The sequence below is a fragment of the Xiphophorus couchianus genome, chromosome 9, assembly GCF_001444195.1.
Source record: "Xiphophorus couchianus chromosome 9, X_couchianus-1.0, whole genome shotgun sequence".
NCBI lineage: Eukaryota > Metazoa > Chordata > Actinopteri > Cyprinodontiformes > Poeciliidae > Xiphophorus > Xiphophorus couchianus.
In genome coordinates this window covers 26,154,376-26,170,855 of record NC_040236.1, presented here as the reverse complement: position 1 = coordinate 26,170,855, position 16,480 = coordinate 26,154,376, and the positions used below count along the sequence as shown (strand labels likewise).

General features: G+C 37.2%; 1 protein-coding gene across 3 annotated transcripts in view; it reads left to right on the top strand.

Annotated features, from left to right (window-relative positions):
* The window catches only part of nlgn1 (neuroligin 1), a 363,572-nt gene that overhangs the window by 206,055 nt on the left and 141,037 nt on the right, over positions 1 to 16,480 (top strand). The gene's annotated exons all lie outside the window — the stretch shown is intronic.

The following is a 16,480-nucleotide window of genomic DNA, read 5'->3' as shown; positions in this document are numbered from 1 at the left end:
AGTGTTGTACCTCTGCTTTTCTCCAGCCTGCAGCAACAGCAGAAACTGCTCATACTGGAGCCAACGAAGACAGTCGAGCCTATTTCTCCATCATTATCTGTAAGGAATAGAACTGAAAATATATGCATTTAGGTTTCCAAAAAAGTGCAGGTTTTCTCAATGCTTAATGGCTGTGAGAGATTCAAAGGTTTTAAACCTTCAGAAACAAAGCCAGTGTCAGCTTTGTATCTCTGCATGTAATGAGAACATCTATATTTAACACCTTGTAATTGTGTAATTACAAATCCATTACGTACCTGCTTCAAATAGTCTAATGCAACAGTTTAGATAAAGACCAGGCATTCTGAGAGAGGTGTATTGTCGAGACATAATCCTTGCTCTGTGAGGCCAGAAGCCCTCATTCTTCTCCCATGACACTATCAGCCAGCAGCCACAGAGGCAAATCCCACTGTTGCTGGAGAAAGACAAGGAATTACTTCCTATGTCAGATTAGGTTTATCTTAGCCGGGCTGAGAGTTATTATTATTGTGAATCATATAGGTGCTTACACACACACACGCACATTGGAAGATAAAAACCTACAGCAGAATTATGATGTTGGATAATCTGCACTTGGGGGCAAATTCTTTATGAGGAATTGGTGTTGCTGAGAATTCCACCTGACAAATCCATGGTAAAATTACCTGGAGAAATTAACAACCACAAATACATGTACAGAAGCCAAATATGTTCACAAAGAAATTAAGAGAATCAAAGTGTCCAAAAGGTGAATCATTTATGAAATCAATCAATCAATCAATCAATCAATCAATCAATCAATCAATAAGGCAGTTCAAATTACCTTACATCATTAAAACACAAAAATATAAAGTCTCAAAAACAACAAACATTACCTTTTGTCGAATGTCGTCATTAAAATCATCAATACATGTTGAATATTTTGGTCAATGTTTTGTTTGTTATGGATCAAGGGCAACACTAAACATCTGGGTTTTTAACCTGGATTTAAAGGAACTCAGTGTTTCGGATGTTTTGCAGTTTTCTGCAAATTTGTTTCAAATTTCAAACAAATTTGAAATTTGTTTTCAAATTTGGAACACATCTGAAATTTGTTCCAAATTTCTGGTGCATGGAAGCTGAATGCTGCTTCTCCATGTTTGGTTCTGGTTCTTTGGATGCAGAACCAGAAAACCTGAGAGGTCTGGAAGATTGATACAACAGCAGATCTTTAATATATTGTGGTGCTAAGCTGGTCAGTGATTTATAAACTAACAGCAGTATTTCAAAGTTTATTCTCTTCAGCAGAATGAATTTAGAACTGTATGATGTGCTCTATCTTCCTGATTTTAGAGAGAATGCCAGCAGCAGCGTTTTGGATCAGTTGTAGCTTTTTTTTTTAAGGGCGACTTGTGAAGACACTGTTGCAGTAATCAATATGACTGAAGATAAATGCATGGAGTCCATCACTACACCCAGATTTGAGGCCTGATCTGATCCAGCTGTAACACCTGAAGCTGTGTGCTGACTCTAGATTGTTCCTCTTCAGGTCCAAAGGTAATAACATAAGTTTTGTTTCTGTTCAGCTGGATAAAATTGTCACATCCACATATTTATCTGTTCTAAGCTGTTCAGTGCTTGGATGGGTTCTTGTGGTGACATTGTAATGTAGAGCTGTGTATCATCTGTGTAGTTATGATAGGTAATCTTTCTATAGAGAGGATGCCAGGCGATGGTACTTTTTTGCTCCAAGAGAGAGCAGAAAAGAATTTGCAAGTGAGCAGAGAAGTATGCAAGAGATTTGATCAGAGCACAGAGAAATTTTGAACTCGAGGAGAAAGGTTTGAGAAAGCACAGTGAATAGTTGGAAGAGAGCAGATGTTTTGAGTACAAACATTACAGGTTTTGAGAAGAAAGACATGAAATCTTCATACTGAAAATATGTACTCTCTAAATATGGCAGAGAAATTCCCCCATAATCATAAGCCCCTCTGTCTTCCAAGGCAAAAGTGTCCATATTACAGCTTAGCGTCCCAAGAACCTGTAGTGTATTATTAGTTGATCCTCTGGGAAGCCGTGGGGGTTTAATTTCTCATATTTACTACAACCCCTCTGCTATCTTTCATGTTGGCTTGTCTTTTTTAAGACATTGCTAATAACTTGTGAATTTGTTGCTGCAGCTGCTATTCAGACGGCCAAAACAGCTTGTAGTTGAATCAATAATAATTACACAGCGAAAGCTCTTTTCGCTAATGAATTTACACAGCATAGCTATGTTAGAGGAGTCAGGGTTATAAACACTGGTCTCTTGTACAGTATATAGTGAAAAGAAAAAATGAATCAGGATAAAGCCACGGTGTAAACAAAGTGCAGTGGTGTGAAGGAATTATCTGAAAAATTATAGTGATAGAAGGAAGCAAGATTATTTTTTTTAAAATGCATTTATGCAGCTTACATGTCATTGTGATGGTGTTCAATTACCTAAACTAATGAATGTGCCGCTATGACAAATTATAAGAAAATAAATTTCGGATAAAACAAGTTGTCTTCAAATTTAAGCTTGATAAGACCAAATGTCTGAACACAACAGAAGAGATTACAATATATACTAAACAAAATTCAAAGCAGGGAAAAGGTGCAAAATACATAAAAAAAAATATTCATCATATAATTTTTCTACTTTACACATCTTTGCCACACAAAGAAAAAATATGCAAAGTGCATAAGATTTGACAAGGTGATTGGCCTTTCTTTTCACAAGCTTTGTGAGATTTTCTTTCTGTCTTAGAAGCTTTCAAAAAGTCTATTTCCTTTTTTCTAATATTTGAAATAATGACTGTGGTCTTAATAATTAAAACCACCTTTGGGCCAAGATGGGTGGAAGAATAAGAGTAAAGGGCTTGTAATAGAGACACATTAGGATACACTCATACTCTGGGGAGAGAGGATAATTAAAGCAAATGGTGCAAACATTAATTTTGATTCAGAAAGGCTTTGCAAAGCTTTTCACCCAAACAGGTCTCGTCAAACAGGGTTTGAGTAACCATGGAAGTCATGTCAGGTGTTATTACATACATTTTATTCTTTTGCATCCCTTTTCTTCTTCATGTAAAAAGATCTCAGAACTTTTCACACAGTGCTGATCACAGAACTCTTTTGAACAGCTCTTTGTCAGTACACAACCCTTTGGTCAACACCATTACAGAATTTTTCACCAGAGAGCAAAATAAAGAGTGATATACGTAGATCTATTCATCAGCCACTACAAAGGCATCAATGCATATTTCGTACATGGCACAGAGTCATCTCTAACCCAGAGGTATGATTTGTTTGAGAACATTCTCATCACAACAGGAGACCCAGAGGACACATGAGCCTAGCACTTCCGTTCAGTGCTCTGTCGGGGAGTTCTCCCATTGAGTTGAATTTCTCCAATAGAATCCAACTCTACTGGAGAATTTCAACTATATATATATATATATATATATATATATATATATATAAAATTCCCTTCTCACCCACCGCGGGTGGTTCTTATCCTCTGTGCTCGGGTCCTCTACCAGAGGCCTGGGAGCTTGAGGGTCCTGCGCAGTATCTTGGCTGTGTCATGGACTGCACATTTTTGGACTGAGATGTCTGATGTTGTTCCTGGGATCTGTTGTAGCCATTGGTCCAGTTTGGGGGTGACTGCCCCGAGGGCCCCGATGACCACAGGCACCACTGTGGTCTTCACCTTCCAGGCCCTCTCCAGTTCCTCCCTGAGGCCCTGGTATTTCTCTAGTTTCTCGTGCTCCTTTTTCCTGATGTTGCAGTCGCTTGGTATTGCTACATCTACCACAATGGCTTTCCTCTGTTGTTTATCCACTACGACAATGTCTAGTTGGTTCGCCATTATCATTTTGTCTGACATCCCAATGTCCGTGCTGTAGATCCTGCAGTCCGTGCTGTAGATCCTGCAAGAGTGAGCTGTATGCTCACTCTTGGCATACAGCTTGATGTCATCCATGTAGAGAAGGTGACTGATGTTTGCCCCATTTTTGAGTCGGTATCCGTAGCCAGTCTTGTTGATAATTTGGCTGAGGGGGTTCAGGCCTATGCAGAACAGTAGCGGGGACAGAGCATCTCCTTGGTATATGCCACATTTGATGGACACTTGTGCAAGTGGTTTGCAGTTGGCTTCAAGGGTGGTTTTCCACAGCCTCATCGAGTTTGCAATGAAGGCTCTCAGAGTCCTGTTGATGTTATACATCTCTAAGAATTCAATTATCCAAGTATGCGGCATTGAGTCATAGGCTTTCTTGTAATCAATCCAAGCCATGCACAGGTTGGTGTGTCAGGTTTTGCAGTCTCGGGCAACTGTGCGGTCTACAAGGAGTTGGTGTTTGGCTCCTCTGCTATTTACACCGATACCTTTCTGTGCCGTGCTCCATGTGTTTGCTTTTGATGCCTGAGATGAGCTTCCATGTTGTGGAGAGGCAGGTTATTGGTCGGTAGTTGGGTGGGACTGGACCCTTTGATGGATCCTTCTGGATTAGGATTGTTAACCTCACACACGTGTATATATATATCTGTCACAATATCAATATTATTACATCAATTAAGTTCTGAGACTTCAATAAAAAAAACATAGTAGAAAAAAGTTAACAGTAGAGGAAAGTTAAAGAAACACTCATGTAAAGACAGACTGTTTTCCAACATGTTTTTCCTCTGACCTTATTATTGAACAATCCAACAGTGTCTCAAGTTATCAGAAAGGTACAACATATGTCAAGATCTGGGTGTCTGTATCAACTGATTAATCCACAGTTGTTTCTGCTTCACACATTCCATTTGGAGTGTAAACTATAGTCATATTGTATTTTCCCAATTGAAAAATGTGGGCAAAAATCCCCCCAGATATGTTAAAACTACACCTTCCCTTAATCTATCCATAAATTACACTGTATATCTTTAGCGTACTCTGAGTGTCAGCTTGTGCTTCTTTATCTTTTACCCCATAAAATATATTACTCTTATCCACCCGATATTGGCTTTTTATTGAAATTGTGATCTCCGCCTTTCCCCAGTCAATAAAAAGTAGGTGAATGTATGTTTGTGCATAGTGCCTTGCAGGCTACAAATCTGCTAGAGGCAGCAATGAGAGCTTCCTCACAGCGGCACAAAGAGCTGCTAACCCAACAGAAAACAATTTAGCTCGTCACAATGGAAGCGTCATATTTTCTGACATTTTTATCATTTTGGAAGAGTCTTTGTCACCTGCTTTGAAACTGTTGAAATGGTGAATCTGTTAAATTAGCCTAAGCATACAAGGTTCTCTTTGTTAGGTCAAATGGCCTCTCTCTGTCTCCCTCAGACTCCTGCTGTCTGTCACACACATGTGCTGTGTTACATTGTAAGTGTTTTCAAGTCAATCAACTCCAGTGACAAGTCACTGCGATGAAAGTTCACGCTTTTTGTTGATTTTAACAAGTTGAGTTTAAAATCATTAAAATGGTTATTCAAGTCTGATTTTGTTTTAAGTCATATGACTTGACCGCATCCTCTGCTAACACCAGTTTAAAAAAACAAAAACAAATCTTCAACAATGACAATAATCTCATCAACAATGAGATTATTTATGACTAATACAGTCAGTATTTTGTGGATCAAATTTTTTGTCAAATATATGTATTTTAATACTTGCTTTACTTGCTCAGAAACAAAACACATTAAAGAGAACTTTAGGGTGAAGTGAGTCATTCAACATGTTAGCTGTGGTACACTGCTTAGTCATACAATAATTATTCTATCCTCCTCTGAAATCCATTTGTCAAATATGTCTAAATCTAGTGTCCATGTCGTCAGTATAATCCTGGAAAGAAATTCACAGCACAATTATACTCTTCCTGTTAAACCAGGAACTCCATTTTATTTAAATTTCCTTTCATGAAAGAATAGAAGATTATGGAACTTTTATGAAAACAGTTTGCACAATTTTTTATGGATCACATAAGGGGACTTGAATAAAAAAATTAATAAAATAGGTTTCTCATGCGCACCACATATATTCTTGTGTGCACCACCCACTCTCTCACAGTAAATCAAGCACACCAGATAGTATGTGTACCAAATACCATGGACAGTCAACAAAGCAATGTCCACAAACTCAGACTAGATTATGCTGCCTGAAAACACATTATCTCTGATAATGTCATCCAAAAACTGAAGAAAGAAAAGTCTAAAGTACCAGAAAGTACCTGATGTCCTCAGGAAATCTTTTTTTTTAACTTAGGTCCCCTTAGGGGTTCCGTAGTTTTGCTAATTTATGTTTCTCAGAATTGACATTTAATACTTTTGTCGGCTTACTTAACACTTAAATTACAGTATGTCTCAAACTGTGTTGCAAAGTCTAAGAAATGGATTTTAATATAAAAAAGATGCATCTCCAAAAAGCTGATAATAAAATCAATAAATAAAATTACTTAAATGTCCATTTTAAATACCTTGTGATCTGTGATAGTTAAAGCATCTAAGTTGGATTAATTTTCAAAAGGTGATGCTAACTATGCTAATGCTAAGCTACTACAATTGTAAGCAACATAAAACCAGTAATCTTTTGATTTCTGCAATTTGGGATAAAGTTTGCGAAGCTGAAGGAAAAGAGTCATCAACATGTTCCATCACAATCTAACATCGATGTCTTGCCCTCCCCTACTTCAGGGTAGGCCTAATCTGAGGCAATCAAAGAAACATTTTACCAGTGTAAACAACTCCTTCCATTGCTGCCTGCAGCCTGACAGGAGGAACAGCAGGAGTTTACTCATTATGAACTAAGTACCTTCCTGCAACATCTGCTAAAAGGGTTTGTCTCCTGAAATGAAGAAAAAACTAAATAGTTTTTCTGTGAGAAACACGCTTTTACAAGCTCACTGTTTCTCTGAACATAAAGGACTGACTCTGTGTTAATCAAATTAATCCTGACTGGGAGAATAGTTTTCAGATTCACTTCCTTTTTAAACATTGATTCATCCCCAATAACTCACTACCTATATACGCTGGAGTGCAGATGGATTTTTTACAGCTGAGCTCCACGTTTGCTCTTTTCATGAGTTCTATTTTGGACAAGAAGCTCTCAGTGATAGAAATGGTTCTTATTACGGAATAGATCAACATTTGCAGTTTTCTGCATTGTTGGTTTCCTGCCAGATGTTCTGGATCACTATGAGAATGAACAGAGGAAGAGATCCACCAACTTATTCTGAGTTAAAGTGGAACACAGAAAAAGAACTGCATCCCCATTTCTACAAACTTTGTGATAATCCTAGTGTTAACAATTTTTACTACTAAATAAATCCAGTTTACAATTCTAAAATGTTCATCTTAAATACCTGGTTCTGTTCGGTCTGGTTTACCTTATTGAGGTGAGCTCCACAGCGACAGATATGACAGAACCATGTCTGCTTTTTCTTCAGTTCTTACATTGTGGGATTTAAGGTTTTAGTTGTTGCTCCTATTGGCCTAGACAAAATCCATTCTGAATGCTCACAAAGAATGCTAGTTGCGAAAGTCTTAATTTTATCTCCCAACTTGGATTGTTGTACAGCACAGCTGTTACACTGCATGCTGTGTGCATCTCTGAAGGGTAGGGTAGGGTTTACCCATAACTTCTATTTGACAGAAGTTATGGGTAAACCAATGAATTTTCTACCACTGGCACTTAAAGCAGATGAAGAATATTCTCATACTGAAGCAGATTTTGTCTGCAGAGCATAATCTCAAGAGATCACAGCTAACTCTACTTTCCTTTTTTGGAGAGGAAATGCCTGCAAGACTTACATAACACACACATACGCAGAGAGAAAGACACCATCAAAAAATTCTCAGATTGCTTTGACAAATCGCACATGCAAATTCTTCGGCAACAGGAGCCAAGGGTGTCATCTGCCTGTCTGCCCAAGAGCACTTCTACATAATTGAGCATCCAAAATGGCCAAGTTATTGTTGTTGTCATGCAGAAGAAAGCAGAGACTGAATGGACAGATTTGGGCTTTATGGCACAGCATTTAATGTGGCAGCAGACACCAGTTGCTGGAAGGAGAAATCAGTGTTTTCTATGGGTGCGTGTGTGTGTGTGTGTGTGTGTGCATGTTGACAACCCACACATCAATGTAATGGAGTCTGTGTTGATTGAGTGGCTTTGTGGAGGAGATTGGGGACTAATAACTATTATGAAATTGATAACCTTGGCAGGCGTTAGTTCAATTTGCACCTGCTACTGTTTTCAATAAAGCGAGTGCAAAGCAAAATCATTAAGTATTATGCCCCAAATATGAACCCACTCCATTTTATTCTTCTATTTCCTCTTTGTTACGACAATGGAAAGCAGTCTAAAGGGGGAGGAGAGTGGAGGGAGCGGATTGTTTGTGACAGGTCAGCTCGTGACTGACAGCGCACTGATCTGAGCAGCCCGAGCTTTTCTGGTTAGGATAAGGAAGGCTGTTTTCATCCCTTATGGTCCGTTAGACTCAGTTTGATTGGGTCTGAAATTGCAACAGTTGTTCCATTTTTAGCTGCTTTGGTTCTCTTTCACACTGCACTGAGTCAAACCTACCAAACCCTTTGATCAACCTCTTCCACTCCTTACCCGTGGGGGCACTGCACCAAGAATCACTAAAGGAAATTACACAAAAAAACTCTGAAGAAGAGAAGCAATGGGATCAACATAAGCTATTTCTCCCACTAGCATTGTTTTGGTTGCATTTTCCCAAAAGGCCTTAGTCCAAGTCCTGCTATTGGGGCGGTCTCCGGTCCACTCACGGACAGATGAGTTTACATAATGAATTCAAACAGCACCAAAGTTCACTTCAACCAAACCAAGACCTATTTTTTAGGCAGACTAGAGTTCACTTTTTGGTCTGCATCAGAATTCAGTTGCACATTCACTCATTAAACCAGATTATTACACATTGATAATATACGGTGTCCCAGAAGAGTTAACATTTATCGTAACTTCTGTTATAGCATGACATTGGTTCTAGCTTAAATTCCATTTGATCTTCCTAGCTTCTATTTCAGAATAGTCATTTTAAATTATATTTTAGCATACCCTTCATTTTAGCATAATTTCTATTTTAGGTCGACTTCTTAACTTTTTGCTTAAGTCTAAATTCCATTGACTGTTGTGTTGTGGCTTTTGTTGTCCAGTTGTGGTTTTTCATTTTGGCTGACCCTTATGGGCCACTGTTGTAACATACAGAACACATTCATTTCAAATGATGAATTGTGATTCTGTGAAACAACACCATTCTAATTTTGCTCTTTCATGTCCTCACAATCAGTGGCAAATCTAGAAAAATATCTATGGAGTGGAAAGACAGGAGCAAAGTTTTTTACTGATGGTGGAATATCTATGTATGAATTTGCCACTTTCTACGAACAAATGAGGCAATTAGTCCAGGGTTTTTTTGTTTTGTTTTTTAATTTTAGAAATTAGAGTGGCTGCAGTGTGACACAAGAGAAAAATAATGCAAAAAACAGGTGAAGAACAACTTTAAACAACTCGCATCGTGCACGCAGATCTGTTGCTATGGCAACTGATTAAGTCGATATCTTTGGACCTTGTTATCTAGCCTTCATAGTGTTGACAATTAACAGATTATTTGTGTTATTGTGTCATTTTCCCAACCACATATATTCCTGACTCAGTGCATTTGTGCTCCTCCATTGTCACGTGATGCACAAAGCAGTAATCAATGGTCAGAACATCTGGAGTCGGTGTCAGTGTGTTACATTCAGTTTTGTCAGAAGTTCTCATTCTTAATGTCTGATTTGCCATAACTATTTACTAAATTCATAGTCACCAGCTAGGGTGGCAATGGGGGTAGCAAAGCTGTGGCAACTTCTAATAAAATGTCTTTCCAGCTAATTTGTAAAAGCTGATGTAAGCACTGGAATGTGTATTTTAGGTATTTTTATTTCTAAATGAATTTACTTGGTTGCTATTGCATTACTCTTTTGTGTCACTGCATTCTGTTCCCCTTTGTTGATGAAATCAAGGCCTTACAGAACAATCATTACCTTAGGAGAGGGGCAAAGGACAGAGAAACACAGTAAAACTTCTCCCATGCTTTCAATGTTAATTGAAGTGACTCTCCGACACGCTGTAAGCATCCTGAATGCAGCAGCAAAACACAGAAGTCAAGGTGAACACAGAGTGAAACGCTGATGGAGGACAGCCACAGCAGAGACTATCAAATCCTCCCGTGTAGTGTGTGCTCTGTCTGTTGGACTTTTCCCTGTCCAATGTTTAATTGTATCATCATTTCATCAAATGTTTGATCTGTAGCCTGTAATTTCATAATAACTAGAAAAGGTAATCCAGGTGTATATTTTGATAATGTCACTGCTACATGCTGAATCATGCTGATGTTTATACATTGACACATTCTGGATCAATTAACTTAACAGCTGTATATGATGATAAATTAAAGCAGTTGTATGTTGTATTAAAGTATTAAAAGTATATATTAAAGTAGTATAAAAGTTGTATTAAAGTATTGTATTAAAGCAGTTCTATTCAGCAACTGAACGTTATTTTACTGACTGTGCTAGTGTATTTAATTTTAAGCAAGCAAAAAGCAACGAAAAACTTTTAAAGTCGACATTAATACAGTGGGACAATAGACCTAGAGGCTGACTTTCTGAGCAGTGATTGAAAGATAAATCATTTCAGCTCTGGCTGAAAATAAGCTGCAACTCATTCTACATCTGTTTCTTCAGGATAGTCAATACACCTGGAACGATAAAAAAGAAAAAAACATTTCAAGCTTCTTTTTTTTTGAATGCTTGAACAACACAAGAATCCATCTTTAAAATAATACTCTATTATCTAAAAAGGTGTCTGTTCACATGTTGGGAGACGCATCAAACTTGACCAGTAAGTATAATTTAAATGTCACTGTTCACTGAGAGGAAATGCTGTACAGTATACTATTTTTGTCATATTAGTTTTACAGAGTTAAATTTACTTCATAAAATTAACTTATTATTATTATGTGCTGATTTACTTAGTGTGATGTACCACATACCAATTGGAGCTTACAGTCACATTTACAACAAAAACAAACAACAAAAAACATGATATTTACTGTATAGCAGAACTGGTTGCCCTGCAGCAACAAGATCCTGGGTTCAAATCCTGGCTGGAGGCGAAGGGTTTGTAATGAAAGCTGTATGTTTTTGTTCGGTAACTCTTCGAGGTTATGGAATGCATGTGTGCCTCATATTGCATCAATGGTAAATAGTTTTTGCTGACCAAGTAGCCAGACTGATACTGATTCATAACATGTCCACAGTCCACATTTCAAAGAAATTCCATGAATGATCAGGAGGACCTGCTTCTCCTCAGCTGCTGTATTGCTTTTAGATAAATAGTCATAAGAAAAAGCACTGCAGAAAGGCAAAATGGAGTCGGAAAGACGGAAGAGAAAGTATGAGTGAAGCAGGACAGAATGTGAGGGGAATCTTTAGTGTAAATGGGCTTATTTATCATTGCTCCCCTGTTACCATGGGAACCAGTATTCTGAGTAAGTCATTGGAGTTTCTGCACTAAAGGAAAAAAAAAGAAGTTTTTTTTTAAAGAAAATTATATGTTTGAGATCTGGTATCATAATTCTATAAATGTACAGCAGTTTATGAGAAACAGTTCACTGCTTCATTAAAAAACCCACCTACTTTACCCACTACTTTAGTAATTGTAGGTAATTTACAATAAATTATGGTTGAAATAAATATTTCAATGCATTATTTAGTACAAAGAAAACAGATTTGAAATTAGAAAAATAATTTTTGAGGATGATGACTGAGAAATTTGAGAAATGTTGCTCCTTTTCGACTAGTTTCATCTTTCTTAGAATTTGAGAAATAATGTGTCAATAGTGTGCAAGTACACTGAATGGAGCAAACAAAGGCGTAGATATGAGACAAAACAAGAAAAGTCAACAAAACACTACAGAATGACCCTGATGTTAAGTCTATTGCTTTCAGCGAGAAATGTAGTTATAGATGAAGGTTTTGGTATTACTCTCCTGTTCTCTACAGAATTTATTTTGAAACTTTAACAAGATTATATGAATGAGACATGGATGATTCTAAGGAACCTCAACAAAGAGACATGTCAGCTATCACTACTGACTGGCATTCCTCATTCTCACCGTTTCAACAAAGTGTGGAACATTGTATTCTCTGTATGTGGAGCGTTCATCATGTGTAGAGAGAGGAGACTATTATTATCAGGCCTCTTAGCATCTCAGATCTGGCTATTACAATGTCATTATTACAAATGTCATTTTCCACTCAGCGTGTCACTTATTCTTTGAGCCTGACTTTGCTGCAGTGACATTTGCTGTCACTAACTACTCGTATAGAACAGAAAACTAATACTTGCTGAATAAAAAGTGGTTAAAAATACAGAGAGAGAAAAAAAAAAGAGTGAAAGTCATTGTTGTATCTGTAGGAGGCCTTCATGATGAAGCAACACATTTCAAACACAGCCACCTATTGATGGGCCTTCACAAAACACACAACTGTCCAATTAAGCTGAATTATGAATATATCTCATGGAAGTGTTTACATCTGTCACTGCCGTTATTTTTAATGACTTATTGCGTCAACAAGCTTATTTGTGTGTGATTTTAATGTAATTTACTTTAATTTCCCATTTAATGGAAATGCTTCAATGGGGTGCAAAATGTTGTTTCTTTCAACATTAGGAGAAAATAGACAAAGATTTGTGCAAACTGTAGTGGAAGCAGTTAGTTTGGCATATGGATCAATCTCCACAGAGTTCAGACCTGAACACAGGTGAAGGCTTTGACAGTTGGACTCTCCCATCATCAATACAAGATCTTATAATGAGACACTGGATGGAAATAAATATTGTGGCATTGCAGCAGCGTATCAAAAACCTGTTGTTTTTTTTTTTTGTTGTGTTTTTTGCAACCATCTTGCTTGTTGACAACAGCTACACCAACATCCATTTGAGGTTAACGTCCTGAGACATGATTGTAACATGTTGTTAACAGAATTCCTATCTGCATATCTGTGAAAGTTGATGGCAGACCATCAGCATGAATCATTATGTCCTGACATAAAGAATCATGGCTGTAGAAAACAGATTACACTTTTAAAATAGGTCAATAAGATAGATTACCTTTTCAGAGGTAATTCTTAAGAGTGTTGCCTCCAAGATTCTTCATCGGAAAACTGGTTGATGGTTGAACATTGTTCAGTTCCAAACTCAGTTTGTTCCATTGTTTGACTCCAGGTACAGAGATACAAAATCTTTTCAGTTGTTCAAATCCTACATATTTTGAAATTTGGTGTTCCCCTTAAGTTGTGCCCACCCTCAATTTCATAAAACATTTTCTGAAGATGTTTCAGTAACAGATTATAACAGATTTTATACATAAACAGTACAGTTTGATATTTTACAATGTCCTGCAAGTCTGATAAATTAAACTTAAAAAATAAAGGATTTGTGTGTGTAAGAAAACTCACATTATGTACATAGTGCACCATTCTGAGATCTTCTTATAGGTTAAATAGCTTAGAAGAAGATCGACACACAGCCTAAGGACATTAACTGCAGTCTAAACATTTAAACACAAATACATTCTATCTGGAATGATTTCTTTTAGGCTGATAACCCTGACAGTAAATGTTTTCCCGTCCATTTTCAACTTGTTCTGTTATTGAAGATGATTTGATAAATAAATCTATTTGGTCTATTTTCTACATTTTTCACTCTTGATAAAAAGTGTCACAAAGTGTGTTAGAACACCAACACATTGAAAAAACAAGATAATGGCTGGTTTAATATTTACCCTTGAGAAAATCAGCGTAATGCTGAAATTATATTCAATAAAGCTCCACCTGTAATGTAAAACTATCTATTTATGTCATTAAACCTCTTGAATCAGTTAAGAATATCAGCAGTGACCTAGCCATATCTTTGTGTTGCATGAGGATTTTGTTGTTGTTCTGTTTTGACTTTCAATGCAGGAGATTATGAAAATGCACCCCGCTGTGTTCCCTTTTTCTAAACTCCATCCCCTTCGAATTACAGTAGGAGGGAGGAAAACATGTTTACTGTGCTTCCTTATTCTCTTTCTCTCTCCCCACAAGTTGACAGCGCATCATAAATCCATCTCAGCCTGGAGGAAGAGCGTTTCAAGGCTGCCGCATCTGCCCCCCCCTCCAAAAAAATTCTTATTAGAAAAAATCCTCTAGAGTAGAGAGAGGATAGGAAAGGGGAAGAAAGGATGGAGGAGGAGTAGAAGAGAGGAAGAGGAGGCGGCTCAAAGAGAATTATTCATCCTGTGTTTGGAGAGCAAGTTTAGTTTAAATGAGGCTTGGCGAGCTGCTATAGCAACAAAATGGTTCTCACTGCAAAAACTGCACACTGATCTGGTCTCTTCCTGTCGGGACCTTCACTGTTTTAACAACCCTTGACTCACTTGGATTATTAACACCAAAATAAGTAGGAACAAGTTTCCTATTTACACTCATGACAAAGTAGCACGCTAACCACTAAGCTAGCAATTTGGCTTATTTGTGTGAGACAGTTTGTCCATGTGCACACTGACACAATTATCCACTTGCTTTTTGACTCTGGGTAGTTAATCCCTGGTGCAAGAAGTACTGGAAGATGTTAATTCTAAAGGTTGTACTCAGTTCACATTTTTAATCAAGCTAATTGTAGTGTTATAAATCATTACATGCAATGAAACACATTTTGATCTAAAACCATATGTTGACAAAATGTCCAGTTTCTTTATTCCTTTTTGCTGTCCTTCTCTCAGCCTGCCTGCCTGGTCTCCCCTCCCAGCTGGACCCTGTTCCCCATCAGCCATCTGGCACTTACCAGTAATCAAGCTCCTCCTTCTCTTTCACTCACTGCTGGATTCTTCTATTATCCACCATCAGTCTGCCTGAGAGGCTGCCCATTTCCTTGCAGACCAAGATAGGTTACATTAAAAAACCTTGCAAGCTACTTTGTACCTAGTCTCCAAAATACCTAATGTACTAAGTTTATTTGTTAAGTATATACAGTATATCCGATATATAAGTAAATTGTTGTATAAATTACAGATATTTCCATCGTATAAGAGAATGTTCCTTTTCATTCTTTCACCATTTTACTGAGAGCAATTAAATGCTATAAATTTCCTCAATTTCTGCTGAATATGGTGAATCTTATGTTTCTAATTCCACAGGATTAATTGCGCTGTTGAATGAAACAGTATCAATGTCACTACTGTTTCACCGTTTGCTTCCCAGTCACTCTCCAAGGCCCTTCAGTTCTTCCTTCCCTGGTTGAGTGTCCCTGCTTTAGCCTCACTCAGCCGCTCTTCATGTCATTTCCAAAGAAGCAAACCTTTAAGTTTGAGAGTGCTGCTTAAGTAAGTCCTGAGTAGCAAACCATACAGAATACATTTTTATATTTGCAAAATATAGAACTCTTCAGGCCCCATTAATGTAAAAAAGCATTATTGAACACAGTTGTGGTGACTTTGAGCCTCAGAGTTGTGTGTGCTTGTGTGTTGCAGAACTTTTTTCTAGTAATTTAGGTGTATAAAACAAAATTATGAATGTACATAAGCTTTAATGTTAACATAGTTATTCTGGGTAGTTGAAGTGTTGCAATTCTGTTTATCACATCTGCTCAAGAGACAAAAGAGCTACAAACTGCCAGACATTCCTTCTAAGATAAATTACTGATTTCATCCATTTTCAAAGTCACTTGGTTGTCTGCCAAAAGCATTTTTTCATAACTTAGCAAATGTTATAGATGCAACGGGCAAGGGACGTACTGTTATTGTCTCATATCTTATAATCTATGATGCACCAGTAGAGAATAAATAAATTTTTTTGAACTCCTAGACTCAAAGTATGCATAATACTGTATTTAAAGGCTAAAAAATGAATTTTGCATGATATGTCCCTTTTAAAAGAGAAATGTTTTTGTAGTCTCTCAGTGTATTTTTAATCTTGTATAAAATAAGCTTGGTCAAATGAAAAATCTGCAAAGTGAGGCAATTTGTTTTATTCAATTAACCAAATAATTGATAACCTAATTTTATTTACTAAGTGATATCATATTTATGGGTTATTTTAAGAGATTAAGAAACACTCTTGTGTTAGTAGTTTTATTTTTGAAGTTACTGATATTTGGCATGAATCTTTCTGACTGCTTTGACGTTTAAATGGAACATTTTAGCTGCTTCACATAAAGTTGGCATGAATAATATTCAGATGTCTTCATTAGGTTGGTAGTTTACATGTTTGTGTTGGCCATGCCACAACCTGAATATTGCATGCATTCACTTTTACTCTAAGAAAATAAAACTCTTAGTGGTCCCATGATTTCTCAACTCACCGATTAACCCAGTCTTTACCCTTTAAACTAAGAAGCATCTGTCAACTTTGAAGCATGGGACAAACC